Here is a 14,878-nt window from a genome sequence, read left to right on the forward strand (position 1 = left end):
GAAGCTTATTTACAAAGGAGTACTAAATGAACATCCATAATATATATATATATATATATATATATATATATATATATATATATATATAATACTCCCCCTTGGATGTTCATTAAAAGATAATGTGCCTCATTAAAACCTTATTAGGAAAAACCCCGTGGGAAAAAGATCCTAGTGAAGGAAAAAGAGTACACATATTTAGTAATACGCATTGCTAGGTGCCTCATTAAAAACCTTATAAAGAAAATACCGTGGGAAAAAACCTTAGTAAGGAAAAAAAAGTGCATCGCGTATTTTACTCCCCCTGATGAAAACCTTGTTTCAAATATTCGAGTCTCCGCATTCCAATCTTGTATACCATCTTCTCAAAAGTTGAATTTGTAGAGAATATTATCCACCACTATTTCAGATCGATTTAATTTAATCTCATCAAACCAAGAAGCTGCTGCAAGTCATTTCATTGAGTTGCTTGCAACCTGCCTGCATCAGCTGCTTGTAGAAAACTTCAATGGGGTACTAAATGGATAATCTTCTTCAGGAAGATTATCTATAGCGGAGTAATAAATGACATCCATAATAATATTTTCATAACACTCCCCCTTGGATGTTCATTATTATGTGCCTCGTTAAAACCTTACTAGGCAAAACCCCATGGGGAAAAATCCTAGTCAAGGAAAAAGAGTACACTTATAATATACATTGCAAGCTGCCTCATTAAAAACCTTACCAGGAAAAACTCAGTGGGAAAAACCTGAGCAAGGGAAAAAGAGTACAGTGCAGTGACACGGGTATATCAGGACGAAGGAGTTCATCATCCTCTTTTGGAGGTAAGAACGGATCCTTATTCACTTTAAGTGATCAAAAAAATTGTTGGTGTACTCAATGAGTGTGCTTTGTCCATGTAAAGGCATTTTAAGACCCTTTTTGTATAGGCAGATTGATGGATAAAAATCCCGTCTGCTAAATGTTCAATTTGCAGACTAAAACAAAGTTTTGTGTTTCCAATCATCTCAAATTCTTTCTTAAGATATTCAATTGCCTTTTGGAGCTCTTCTGGAGTTCCAACAAGATTTATATCATCAACATAAACAGCAAGTATAACAAATTCTAATAATATTTTCATTATAAAAAATACATGGACAAATAACATCACTTAGGTAACCCTCTTTCAGCAAATATTCACTGAGGCGATTATACCACATACGCCCAGATTCCTTTAAACCGTACAAAGACCTTTGTAATCTGATCGAGTACATTTCTCGAGACTTTGAACTATATGCTTTAGGCATTTTAAATCCTTCAGGGATCTTTACAGAGATTTAATCAAATGAGTCATATAGGTTATGACTCGCATTTAAATGGCATGGCATCTTCAGGTGTCTGGACTACTGGTCCAATCCTCACAATATTTCACAGTATTGTGCACTATATTGTATCAAATATATCGTCGACGATTATTTTATATCGGTTCGCAAGCGACATAACTTGTTGAGATCTCATCACTCTTTATTTTCAGGTACCTAAACTTCTTCTGGAGTTTCATGGAATGTTATGTCATGGGCTCTTCTAGAGCTCATTTCCTCCTTATTATGATAATTTTGATCATTAGCTCCTTATCATTTTTCAAGGATTGTTACCTTTGGAACCGATTGGTCTACCACGCTTCATGCGTACAATAAACTCTATCCTTCAGGGACATTAAATTTAATAGGAGCATTTGCAGCTGAAATATGATATTTGATTTTGGATCGGCAAATGCTTCTGGCATTTGACTTGAATTATCTTCTAAGTGAGGATTTATATTAATGATAATTAGATTCATATAGCATATTTTTCAGCTGTTTATTCCATCCCCCAAATGTTAGAAAAACTAACATATATCCCCAATCTTCTTTGGAAAACATATCTTTGTGCATTGTGGTAGAGAACTTAATCATATACCACACATCAAAAGATAGTAAAATATTTGGTTTCTGATCCTAAACTAATTGTGAGGGGAAGACTTATCATATATTATTGGTCTGATGCATACAAGTGTTGCTATATGCAATTTAGAAAATCTTGGACAAACATATGAAGCTTTGTTCTCATAAACAATAATTTAGCCATTAATAGAAGGTATTCACTGCTAAACTAGCTTGTATATAAACCAGCATTATCAAGATGAACTGTCTTGATTTCATAATCTGAAAAATTATGCTCTTAAGTGAGAAAAGCAATTTCAAATGCCAAACTGCAGGTTGACAATAAACATACATGTAACCATCTTATATATGCATCTATAAGTGGTTCACATGATAGGTAAATGAGCCCATATTCACCTTATATATTTCAGAATCAGGGGTCTTGCTCCCAACTTTAGCTGGTATAATCAATTTATTATGAGAAAAAGCAACACAGAAGAATTCTTGAAGAATCTTCTAGTTCTTCAGTATATGCTTATCTGAATTCTCAAATAGCTCATTTAAAAATAGCAAATGAAAACTTCAAGTTTATCATGGCATGCGCTATCTTTTAGTAAACTTCTGGTTTACTATGGAATAAACTTTCGCATTAGACTTCTGGTTTACTGTGGCTGCTTTTGCATTAGTAAACTTCTGATTTACTGTAGCTGCTTTTGCATTAGTAAACTTCTGGTTTACTGTGATTCATATGATGTAGTACAAATTGAAGAATAAGGCGGGTAACTTCTCACATACATATTTACCCCCTATGATTGTAGAAACATGAAGGTTTCTAATCTTTCAATCATTTGTAGTCTCGGTATGATTGTCATTTGTATTAGTAAATTTCGGGTTTATCATATCATATGTTTTGACCACAATAATAACAAATAAGCTCTTCGGGAGCCTTCAATTTATTGTCCACAATCAAATATTATTCAGACACTACTTGTGTCATATATCTTCTAGACAAAAAGTTAGCTCTTCAGGAGTTGTTGATACATTTTGTACTATCAAATATTGCTCAGACACTTTTGGTATCATGAGAGAAAATCATAATCAAATGAATATTATAAAGACAATTCTAAATTTATAAATGTAAGAAATTAAGAATTTCAGTATTTTTACCACCAACTTTGTGACAAATATCTCATTTAGGGAGAAACGCCATTAACATCTGAATACTTTATATCAAAGCGGTAACCACATAGTCATTACATCCTTCAGGGAAAGATACACGAGTTGTTATTTTCTTCGGGGAACTCGATAACTAACCATAACATATTAATGTGGTGGTAGTAGAAAGCATTCTACAAGAATATTTTTGCCTTGGAATGATATTTAATAAAATTATCCAAGATATTTTACGTACAATGGGTACGTGCGGCAATGATCTTGTTGGGATTTTAAGGTATTTAATTAATATATTAAATACTTAAAAGAGGGTGAATGAGAAATGGAGGGAAATGAAATTTTTGAGTGAAATTTTAAGTTCCCCATCCCTTGGCAAATGGGCATTGTCCCATATTGGAAGAGGAAGAGGTTTTTTATGGGTATATAAGCAATTGCTCTTCTTCTAGCTCTTAAAGAGTTGAGAAGAAGGCAAGCCTCGCGCCGTCGTCGTCGTCGCTCGCTCGGCTCGGCTTCGGCTTCGGCTTCGGCTTCGGCTTCGGCTTCGGCTACGGCTACGGCTACGGCTTCGGATTCGGATTCGGATTCGGATTTGGATTTGGATTCGGATTTGGTCAAATGATCGATTGATTGATTAACTTTTTGGACCAAAATGTTATTAAATATTTGTTTTAAGAACAAAATATTAATATTAAATATTAATATTAAATCCAATCCGTTTTTCTGTTTTGGTAACAGAAAAGTAACTACCCTCTTCAATTTTCCCTCTTTATTTTCCCTCTTTATTATTGAGTAAATGGCCATTTATGTAATGGCATTTATGTTGTGGGCGTTTTGCATAAACAGCCATTCTGAAGAGACCCAACTTTGGCTATAAATACAACACTATTCTGCTCAGAATTTTAACTACAATTTTCTGAGTTTTCTCTCCTTCTTCTACATACTTTTAGCATCAAAACAAAGCAAAAAGTAAGTGTGATTTGCTACCGAACTTTGTGTTCGCTGAAACACTGGGGTTTGAAGTACCACTACACCAGTGTGTAATTCGTTCTATCCTGGGAGGAAATAATCCATAACCTTGGGTACTAGGAGGGGATTAAATTCCTTAAGGAAACACTGTGAATTCAGTGGGCTCGAATTGGTTTATGTCATTTCTGTTTATATTCATTACTGTTTATATTCATTTATATTTCCAGAATTTATTTTACAAATACAGTGTAATAACATGGTATTTTCGAGAAAGATTGCTCCATATTTCCTTGCAAAATCTCACGTTGCTTTGAACTGTTGAAAATCTTATCTTGCTTATGTGACTTACGTTAATAACACACAAATATTTTTTCAGATTAATTATTTTAATTGGCAACCATACAACAGGTGGTTGCTTTATAATGGAGAGATAATTTGATTTGGCAATTGTATTCCATGTACACAGGCTCAAATATAAAATTAAAAGGTTAAATACCAAAAAAAAGGGCAAGAAATAGTTAGAAATCTAAGTTTATTCGCATAGCCGTGTAGCAGAAAATTGACATCATAGTCTGACCCAAAAGTAGATTTAAAGTGCAAGATGGTAAAGTACACAATCAGAGTATTGGGTGCTTAATTCAATGTAAAGTAGAAAGTGGAAAAGTGAGGCAATAAGAACAGAACGGAACACTTAAGTTTTAACTACTAAATTTTCATGACACAATAGGAAATTCTCAGGCAAAGTTATCTAAACTCACGCCAGAAGGACAACTCAACAATTCAACTTTAAGAGGAGTCAATAAAAAAATAGTACGACTCACGTTATAAGACATGCCCAATTCCAATATCTCTAATCTTGCCACAATATTAATTAAGGCATGAGTCACAATTCTTCCTAAGCTAAAATATGCCACGTGATGTTCTTATCCAAATTTATTTTTGAATAATTACCAATTACCCACATAATTAAGAATTATCTCAATTTATTTAAAATTCTATTTTTTTTAATACTCTTATACAACTTATTATAATATATTTTAGAAAGAATTACGGCCCTTGTCACTTGGCCTAACAGCCCAATCGAAAATGGCCAGTTTGAAGCTCTTACCCTATTTAGCCCATGTTGTACATAACTTGAAAGAAACTTTTCAGCCTTTAGCCCATTATTAAAGACACACTTTTAGGGTTTTTATTATTTTCTTCTTTCTTCATTCCCAGCACACCAAATTCTCTCTCACCACCTCTCGCTTCTTTCTTTCTAACCCACATAGATCCCTCATCCTCTCTTAACCTAGCCCCCGCTATTCCCCTTCCCCTACCCCCTACGCAGTTCTGCCATCAATGGCTCGAAGAAGACTCGGGCTCCTACTCTGTCGTCCATGGTGGCAAGCAGAAGAATATTGAAGATTTTTGAAAGAAAAATAAAAATAAACACAGATCTGAAAATAAACAGCTCTCAAACTTGATTTGCACCAACAAATAACCACTAATTTTGGATGATTTTGAAGTTTGAAGTTCCGGTAATTTTGGAAGATTTTGAAGTTTGAAGTTTGAAGTTTGAAGTTCTGAAAAATCATAACTATGTAGCAGTTTGTATCAACATTGTATAATTGTGTATATGGATATACAAACACCTCTTATACACTATTATACATGTTTATACAAGTTATACAGTATTGTATAATTGTGTATAAATTTGTATATTTGTGTATAATATTGTATAATTATATATTTTTTCAGTTTATAAGGATGTATATACATTGTTAGTGTGTAAGAGGCATCTACAGAAGTTTGACACTTCCTTCTCTTCTTCTTTTTCGTGTATGTGCTGTATGAAAAAGATTTGTACGCGTTGGAGGAATTCTACAATTCATTTACCAAGTTTTTATTCTTCTTTTATCCTGTTGGATTGCTTCAGCAATTGCACATAAAAGTGTTTGAATTTCTTACCTTCAGATAATATGTATTATTCAGGATAGGATTTTTGAGTTGCGTTGTGGCATATTTGCATTTTTTTTAACAAACGCTTAATAATCAAAGGAAATCAAGAGAGTGAAAACAACTGGTTGTATAAAGAGGGAGCAATAACCGTAGTTGATTGTGTGAAATAAGTTGTTTTTCGGGAATCTATTATTTTTGGGCTATAGATTTGCAAAGTGATATCTAGGCTATTATGTTGCAAGTCAGGTGTGTGAGTTGTATTTATGTGAAATTATCCATGTATTTTACTATCATGGTCATATGGTACCATATAAAATAAATACATATATGTAACGACCCGACCGGTCGTTTTGAATAAGTACGACCTCGACTCCCCATATACTGCAAAATTCATGTTTCACGGTTCTTAAGTAACTTGCCGGGGAAATTGGTTCGGGTTCGGAAAGGTTTTGAAAGGAATTGAGACACTTAGTCTCCAAGAAGAGCTTAAGTTGAATTAAATAGACCGGAAGGAGAAATACGAGTAAACGAATCCGGAATGAATTTTGGATGATTCCAATAGCTCTGTATGGTAATTTTGGCTTTAGGATCGTGCCCGGAAAATTATTTTGAAGTTTGTAGTTTAATTAGGCTTGAAATGGCGAAAATGAGAAGCCGAAGTTTGGAAATTTGACCGAGGGGTTGACTTTTTGATATCGAGATCAAAATCCGACGCAAGAAGTTGGAATAGCTCCTTTATGTCATTTATGACTTGTGTGCAAAATTTGGGGTCAATCGGACTTGATTTGATAGGTTTCGGCGTTGTTTGTGGAATTTGAAATTTCTAAGTTCTTAAGCTTGAATCCGAAGTTGATTTGGTGTTTTGATGTTGTTTGGAGTGATTCGAAAGCTCGACTAGGTATTAATGATGTTATGGGAGGTGTTGGTATGTTGGGTTGAGGTCTGAGGGCCTCGGGTGTGTTTCGGGTGAGTTTTGAGCGAGTACGGACATTCCAGAACTTAGAAAATGGATGGGGGCAGAAGTTTTAGTGCTGGGCGCGGTGTATTTAGTGCTGGGCGCGGTGGTTTAGTGCTGGGCGCGGAAAATGGACCGCGGTCCGCGGTCATGAAGATCCGCAGGTCGTCGGTCCAACTTCGGAAGCTCATATCTTTTGATCTACAAGGAATTTGGGGATGATTCAAGACCGAAAGTTGTAGACCTTTGAATCTAGTTTTCAGAAACATATTATAATAGGCATTTGGACATCTGTAGCGAAAGTTATGGGCAAAATACTAAAGCCTGTCACTGCAGAGGAAAACCTGTGCGGCCGCGGTCGTTTTTGTGCGGTCCGCAGAGGTGGGAATCCGTGGGGTACTCTATAAATACGAGGTTTTGGGTTTTATTTGATATTTTTACCTAGAGAGCTCGGATTTTGGCGATTTTTTGAAGGTTTTTCAAGAAATTCATCGGGGTAAGTGATTCTAACTCAGATTTAGCTAGAGTACATGAATCTATCATTGAATTCATCAATTGATTCGTGATTTGGGGTGAAAAATTATAGAAAAATTATAGAAACTTCTAAAATGAATTTTTGAGATCCGAAGAACAATCCGATGTTGGAATTTGATAAAATTGGTATGGTTGAATTCGTATTGGAATGGGTGTTCGGATTTCATGAAAATTAAGTCGGCTTCCGAGAGGCGGGTCCCGCATTGACTTTTGGTTGACTTTTTAATGTGAATTTTTAAGTCAATGTTTTATTATCCGAAATTGTTTCCGATGTTTTTTAATGAAGTTATACAATTAATTTGGATATATTTGAGTCTCTCGGAGGTCAATTCAAGCAAGAAGGCTATTTTGGAATATCGGCCTAACCTCAAAGAGGTAAGTGTTTGGTCTAACCTTAGCTTGAGGGATTAGGAGTTGAGTCTTATTTGTTATGTGCTAATTGTGAGTACGACGTATAGGCATGGTGACGAGTATCTATACGTTGGTGTCTAGCATGACCGTGAGTCTTATAATGTGAACTTCATGATTATGTTGAATAACCTATGCTTTAAAGATGATTTCTACTTGTTCTGGAAAGTTAATGAAGTAATTGTGATTCTTGAACATCGAGGAGCAATGGCTCAAGTTATATTATGAATTTGTGAAAGCAAGTGGGTTGATTGAACCCTTGGAGCATTGGCTCAAGTTACAATACGAATTGTGGAAGTTTATGAGATGATCGCACACTTTGGAGCATTGGCTCAAGTGTTAGAGTGAGTTATGAAATGAAAGTGGAAGAAAGAGAAAGAGGTATAAATTGTTCCCTTGCCGGGAAGTTGATATTATTGATTGTTGTTCCCTTGCCGGAATTTAATTGTTTGATTGTTGTTCCCTTGCCGGGATTCTTATTTTAATCTTGTCTATCCCCTCGCCCCATTGTTTGTGATTGTTGTTTGGGTGAGGAAGAGTGATAAAGCACAAAGGGTGATGCCGTGCATTGTTGTTTGTGAGGAAAGAATGTAAAGCACGAAGGGTGATGGCGTGTATGATTATGATGAGAAAATGTAAAGCACGAAGGGTGATGCCGTGCCGCACGATGTACCATTCCGTGCCTATTATATTGATTTTATGGTAAGGATGAGAGTAAAAGCATGAAGGGTGATGCCGTGCAGTTTATATTGATTCTTATGGTGAGGACGAGAGTAAAAGCACGAAGGGTGATGTCGTGCACTTGTTACATGATTTTATTTCGATGTCATAGATTCCCTTACCCTATTTGCATTGTTTTTGTTGCTTGGGTGAGGAAGAGTGTAAAGCACGAAGGGTGATGCCGTGTATTGTTTTGGTGAGGGAGTGTTAACGCACGAAGGGTGATGTCGTGCACTTTCTGTTTGCTGTGTTTACTTGTTATTAACAATTAAAGTGTATTAACTGTTTAGATTCATTTACTGTTATGATACTTTGTGTTGGAATCATAGTGTTTACAATACCTCGCCTTATTTTTTTTATATGTTCGAGACTTCAAATTTCAACAATTGCTATATTTTCACCTCAATTGATTTCTCAACTAAATTTTCCCTTAAACCTTTTGAGGTTGTACTTTACTTAAAAAGGAAATTTTTACTATGTTTTGATTTATTGATTTCTCGTATTAAAGGTAATGATTTATTCGATATTGTACTTTAATTGAGAAGGCTATTTTCTTTATCAAATGATTTCTAAAAATAACTTCATCTTTTCTTGTTGATTTTTCTAATTGGGCTGGAAGTTGTACTATACTTTATGTTAAGCAAATGAGGCTCCTTGAATATTCTTAATTGTATTGGGTATGAAACCTATGAACTGAGTAACATAAGAATATTGTTGTGCAATGCGAGACAGAAATATGTGGGCACAAGGTGCCGGAAAAAATATTATAGTTTTATTTAATGGCACGTGAGTTGTCCGTGCGGTTGTAATACAAATATGGGCACGAGATGCCGTAAAAATATGAAAGTGGGCTGAGACCTATATTATTATGATTATGAAATGAGGCGTCACAAGGTGACCTTTACTCGAAAGAATTATATTCGAAAGATGTTTATTTGAAAGATATTTATTTGAAGGAAATATATTTATTGAAAAGCATATTATCTTAGAGATTATTACTTGAAGGATTTATAGGCGAAAGATTTATATTTGAAGGACTTCATTAATTGATTGCACTTGTATTTATTATTTGTTGAGAAACAATTATGTTGTTCTTGTTGCTTGCTATTTATATCACCGGTTGATCATTGTTGTCATCATTGTTATCTGCTTCCTATTATTTTGTACGCTATCTTGCACAGGTTTATTTGGTAGTCTAGTCCTAGCCTCGTCACTACTTCGCCGAGGTTAGGCTAGGCACTTACCAGCACATGGGGTCGGTTGTGCTGATACTACACTTCTGTATATTTTTGTGTACAGATCCAGGTATTTGATCGATAGTAGCTATTCGTTGCGGTGGAGACTCAAGGTAAACCTCCTGCAGCGTTCGCAGTCCTCAGAGTCACCTTCAATTGTACTTATTTCCATTTGTTCCCTTTCTTTCGGAACAGTGATGTATTTATTTTGTATAACTACTCTTAGAAAGGCTTGTGACTTGTACTACCGGTTTTGGGAATTGTAAATTGTTAAGAGTTATTGAATTTAAAGTTGGCAAATATCAATGCTATTTCAGTTAATGTTAGGCTTACCTAGTTTAGAGACTAGGTGCCATCACGACTTCTTTGTAGAGATTTTTGGGTCGTGACAATATACTATTATTTAAAAGATCCGTGTAAAATTACATATATATATTATCAACTTCTAATTTTTATAATCTCATAAAAATAGTATAAATTTTTCGTACGCTTAATTCTTATAATTGTAAAAAGATAACCTTCTTTTCTCGTGACAAAAAAATAATTTTTGTCTTTACAATAAAGAAAATCTCATAAACTTTCTCATATTATAAGTATAATTTAAAGCATATTCGAAAGTAGTAATATTAATAAAAATATAAAATTATTTTTTAAATCATTTTTTTTACAAAAATGTCTATATATATATATATCAAGGTGGTTAAACTTACAGGACGTAACAATAACATTGCTTGCTTTTCGTTACTCTACAACATTTGAGCCTTAATAGATTAAGCTAATATTTTTTTAATAAATAAATAGCTTACCTATGTTTTCCACTAATAATTTCAGTGATTGCGAGCTTCTCGTTAGATTCAAAAACGAAAACCAATTCTCTTTGGAAAATCATCAAACAAGTCACATAAAACACAAGCATTGCTTTCAAAAAATAGTAAAAGCAACCACATAGCCGTTCTTACAAATGAGCTTGAAACATAAGGCCTTTCAACAAATAAGATATAATCGTTTTCAATTAAGATAGATTTTATTAATTTCTTATTCATTAAGTTACAAAATCTCACAAACAAATATCATTCTTTTCAAGAAATACACAACCTTTTCCAAAACAATGAGCTTTCAAACATGACTTAGACATTTTTTATAGAGCTTACTCAGTAACTTTAGCCACTAAATAACTAGAATATAATATTTCTTTTCCCGAACCTAGCCTAAGTTTAAGGAGCTACCTCAGGTGGATTTTAAGGAATGCCTAACATCTTCCCCTTAGAATAATTAGAACCCTTATCACCGATTAGCGGACCATTAGAATAACAATCTTACAAACACATAGGTACCCTGATATACCTTAAATATTATGTGGCGACTCTCTTTTATCAACATCAGAAGAACCACTAGTTGTATTTTATTTTGACGCGTGCAAAATAAGGTGCAACAGTGACGAGGTTCAAGTCATAGGATACTCATTAGCAATTTATACATATGCAGTTCATCTCGCATATATGTTGCTCCTAACATATTAAAATTAGCAAACAAGGTTATTTGCTAAGGTTCTTCCCCTCAAATCAAGATTAGGTAAGATATTACCTTTTCTAAACAATCTTTAGCCTACAATCATGCCTTTCACTCTATGTGTGACCACCAAACGCTCCAAATCTATCCAAACTATATTTAACAATATCAAATAAAGTCATAGAAATTAATTCCAAATAATAAAGTTTCAATTAATCAAATCACAAAAGTCAACAAAAATTTAACCCAGCTCCAAATGGTCGAAATCCGAGTCAAAGGTCAGATCACGTTGACCCATAACCCTACGAGTCTAAATATATGATTAGTTTTTAAATTCGAGTCTAAATCGGTGTTCAAAACCTCAAAAATACTCAATTAAGTTTTAAACAAAATTTTCAAAATTTACTCTTTGATTCCATATTTTAGGCGTAGAAATCCATGGGGAATAAAGATATAAGATCAAATCCAAGCAAGAATTAACTAACCTTAAGATTGTGGTGAAATCCCACTTCAAAATCTCTTATCCCCATTCTTCAAAACTCAAAATGGTAAAAATAAGATAAATCCTAAAATATGGACGAAATATACCATTGGAAAAATTCCTTAATCACAATCACAAGTAAGATCACGCGAGTGAAGGCCGACTTGCTTGGCTCCTACGCGATCGCGAAGACCAGCTGGCCTGGCTCCTGCGCGATCGTGATCTCCCCTCACATGACCGCGATGCACAATCTACCAGCCTCTACGCGATCGCGAACCTCCTCACACAATCATGAAGCACAACATCCCCCTGCTCCAGTCTTTTACATGATCGCAAGACTCAGCTTTGTGATCGCAATGCACTGTTATGTATCGGAAGACCAACAATTTCAACTTACCTCAAAATGATGTGAAACCATCCCGAAACTCGTCCGAGCCCCCTAGGACCCCGTCCGATCATTCTAACAATTTCATACGCCCTATACAAACATGTCCAAAGGCTCGAAACACTAAAAATGATAGTAAGACAAAGAATCAAGCATCAAACCAAAAATCTCAAACTTTTTTGAGTTAAAAAATTTCAACTTTTAACTAGAAGTGCCGAATCAATCCTGGGCCACCTGAGACCCAAATCAAACATACCTACAAGTATAAAATTATCATATGAACCTATTGGAGTCTTCAAAAATTATTAATTCAGGATCGTTTACCCATAATGTCGATTTTAGTCAACTCTTCTAACTTTAAGCCTCTAGTTAGGAACTAAGCGTTCCAAATTACTCTCGAATCCCCCCCCCCCCCTCGAATCAAACCATCCATGCCCACAAGTCATAAAATATCAAATCAACCTACGGAAAGTATCAAATAGGGAAATGGGGTTTTAGAGCTCAGAACGACCGGCCGAGTCAGTACATTAGATTACCTCCAATACACCTCTTACACTCATTATCATGACCATATAATTTGATGCTAGTCCATAGTCTCTTTTACCATGTAAAGCATTACTTCTAATCGTCGTTGGTAAAGTCTTAGGACCTTACGAAATCTTACGGGGCCTTACAATAATAACCTTTCTCTCAATTTCTAGCCAAGTTTGAGTGTAAACGAATTGGATATTCCAAGTGTTATGCCATTACTTCTTTCTCTCCTTCATATCCAACGCAAAAACAAAAAAGATAGACTCATCGTCTTCTTCCTAAGTTTGAATGTATCCTCAATCCAAAAGATTCACTAAGGAAGAAACTTCTTATTTAAGTGACATAAGAGGTACTCTCTATTTCATTTATGTAACGACCCGGCCAGTCGTTTTGAGAATTAACGCCCCGATCCCCTATTAACTGCTTTCCCCGTGTTTGTTTCTGCTATTATGAGTTGCCAGGAAGATTCGTTTTGAGTTTCGGAGTGTTTTGGGATATTAGTCTAAGAGCTTAAGCTTTAGAATTTGGACCGTAGTCGGAGCAGTGTAAGGACGACCTCGAAATGGAATTTTGTCGATTGTGTTAGCCCCGTTGGGTGATTTCGGGCTTAGGGGCATGTTCGGATTGTGTTTTGGTGGTCCGTAGCTTATTTAGGCTTGAAATGCTGAAAATTGAATTTTTAAAGTTTCCGGATTGATAGTGAAATTTTGATATCGGGTCGAAATCCACTTCCAAAAGTTGGAATAGTTCCGTAGTGTTGAATGTGACTTGTGTGCAAAATTTGGGATCAATCGGACTTGGTTTGATTGGTTTCGGCATTGGTTGTAGGATTCTTGAAATTTCAAGTTCTTTAGGCTTGGATTGGAGGGTGATTCGTGGTTTTTGCGTTGTTTGATGTGATTTGAGGGTTCAATTGAGTCCGTATGATGTTTTAGGATTGGTTGAAGTCCCGGGGGTCTCGGATCAGTTTCGGATGCTTAACGGATTTGAATTTGGACTTAGGAAAATTATGAAGTTGCTGAACCTATTGTTCTCGCACCTGTGGATCTTGGACCACAGGTGCGGTGCCGTAGAAGCGGCTGAGTGTACCACAGAAACGGGATTTTGGTCTTGTGCTTCAGGGACCGTATATGCGGCTGGTAAGCGCAGATGCGGAACCGCAAATGCGGCCCAGTGACCGCAGATGCGGCCCCAGCCCGGTTAAGTGGATTTCGCACCTGCGATGCTTTTTCCGCAGGTGCGGGACCGCAAATGCGACCCCATGACCGCAGAAGCGGGAATCGCTGGGCAGAAATATGAAAATCGAGGGTTTGAGTTCATAACTTGGAAAATCAAATTTGGAGCTCGGGGAAGGCGATTTTGAAGAGAAGATCATTGGATAATGATTCCTAATCCCATTTTGATTGTATCCCATTAATCTAAGCTTAAATTCATCATTAACTTTCGGATTTGGGGTGAAAAATTGGGAAAATTGAGGAATGTTCTTAGGCCGAAATTTGGGATTTTAATCGAGATTTTGGTATAGGATTTGAGTGATTTTGGTATGGTTAGACTCGTGAGTGAATGAGTGTTCATAATCCGTAACTTTTACCTGATTCTGAGATGTAGGCACGGGAAGGATTTTTGGGCGTTTTTTTCTAATCTCTCGCTGTAGCTTTAATTCATTAGTTAAATTAGTTGCTTGTAGTTTTATTTACATTGTGAAATTTATTCGATTAGATTTGGGCCACTCGGAGTTGGATACTTGTGGCAAGGGCGTGATTTCGGATTGACTGGGCTTGGTTCGAGGTAAGTGGCTTGCCCAACCTAGTGTGGGGGAACTGCCCTAGGATTTGGTATTGTTGTTATATGAATGTCGTGTACGTGAGGTGACGAGTGCGTACACGTGCTAATTGTTGAACAACCCCGTTTTCATTAAGTAAATATCTGTGTTTTCTTTTTGTTGAACACTACTTGTATTTCAAGCCTATTGTTTAGCTTAGGAAAGCATGCTTAAGTGGCTTAATTGTTTTACCTGCTTAAACTGCTTACTTGGATTCTGTGCAGCATGTTTAGAGTAGAATTTTCTGTTCCTTGGTACGAACTTGAATAGAACTGTATATTTCTTTTCTTGAGACTGTTGTGTGTTTACTTTGGGAC

Source organism: Nicotiana attenuata, chromosome 1, assembly GCF_001879085.1.
Source record: "Nicotiana attenuata strain UT chromosome 1, NIATTr2, whole genome shotgun sequence".
Classification (NCBI taxonomy): Eukaryota; Viridiplantae; Streptophyta; class Magnoliopsida; order Solanales; family Solanaceae; genus Nicotiana; species Nicotiana attenuata.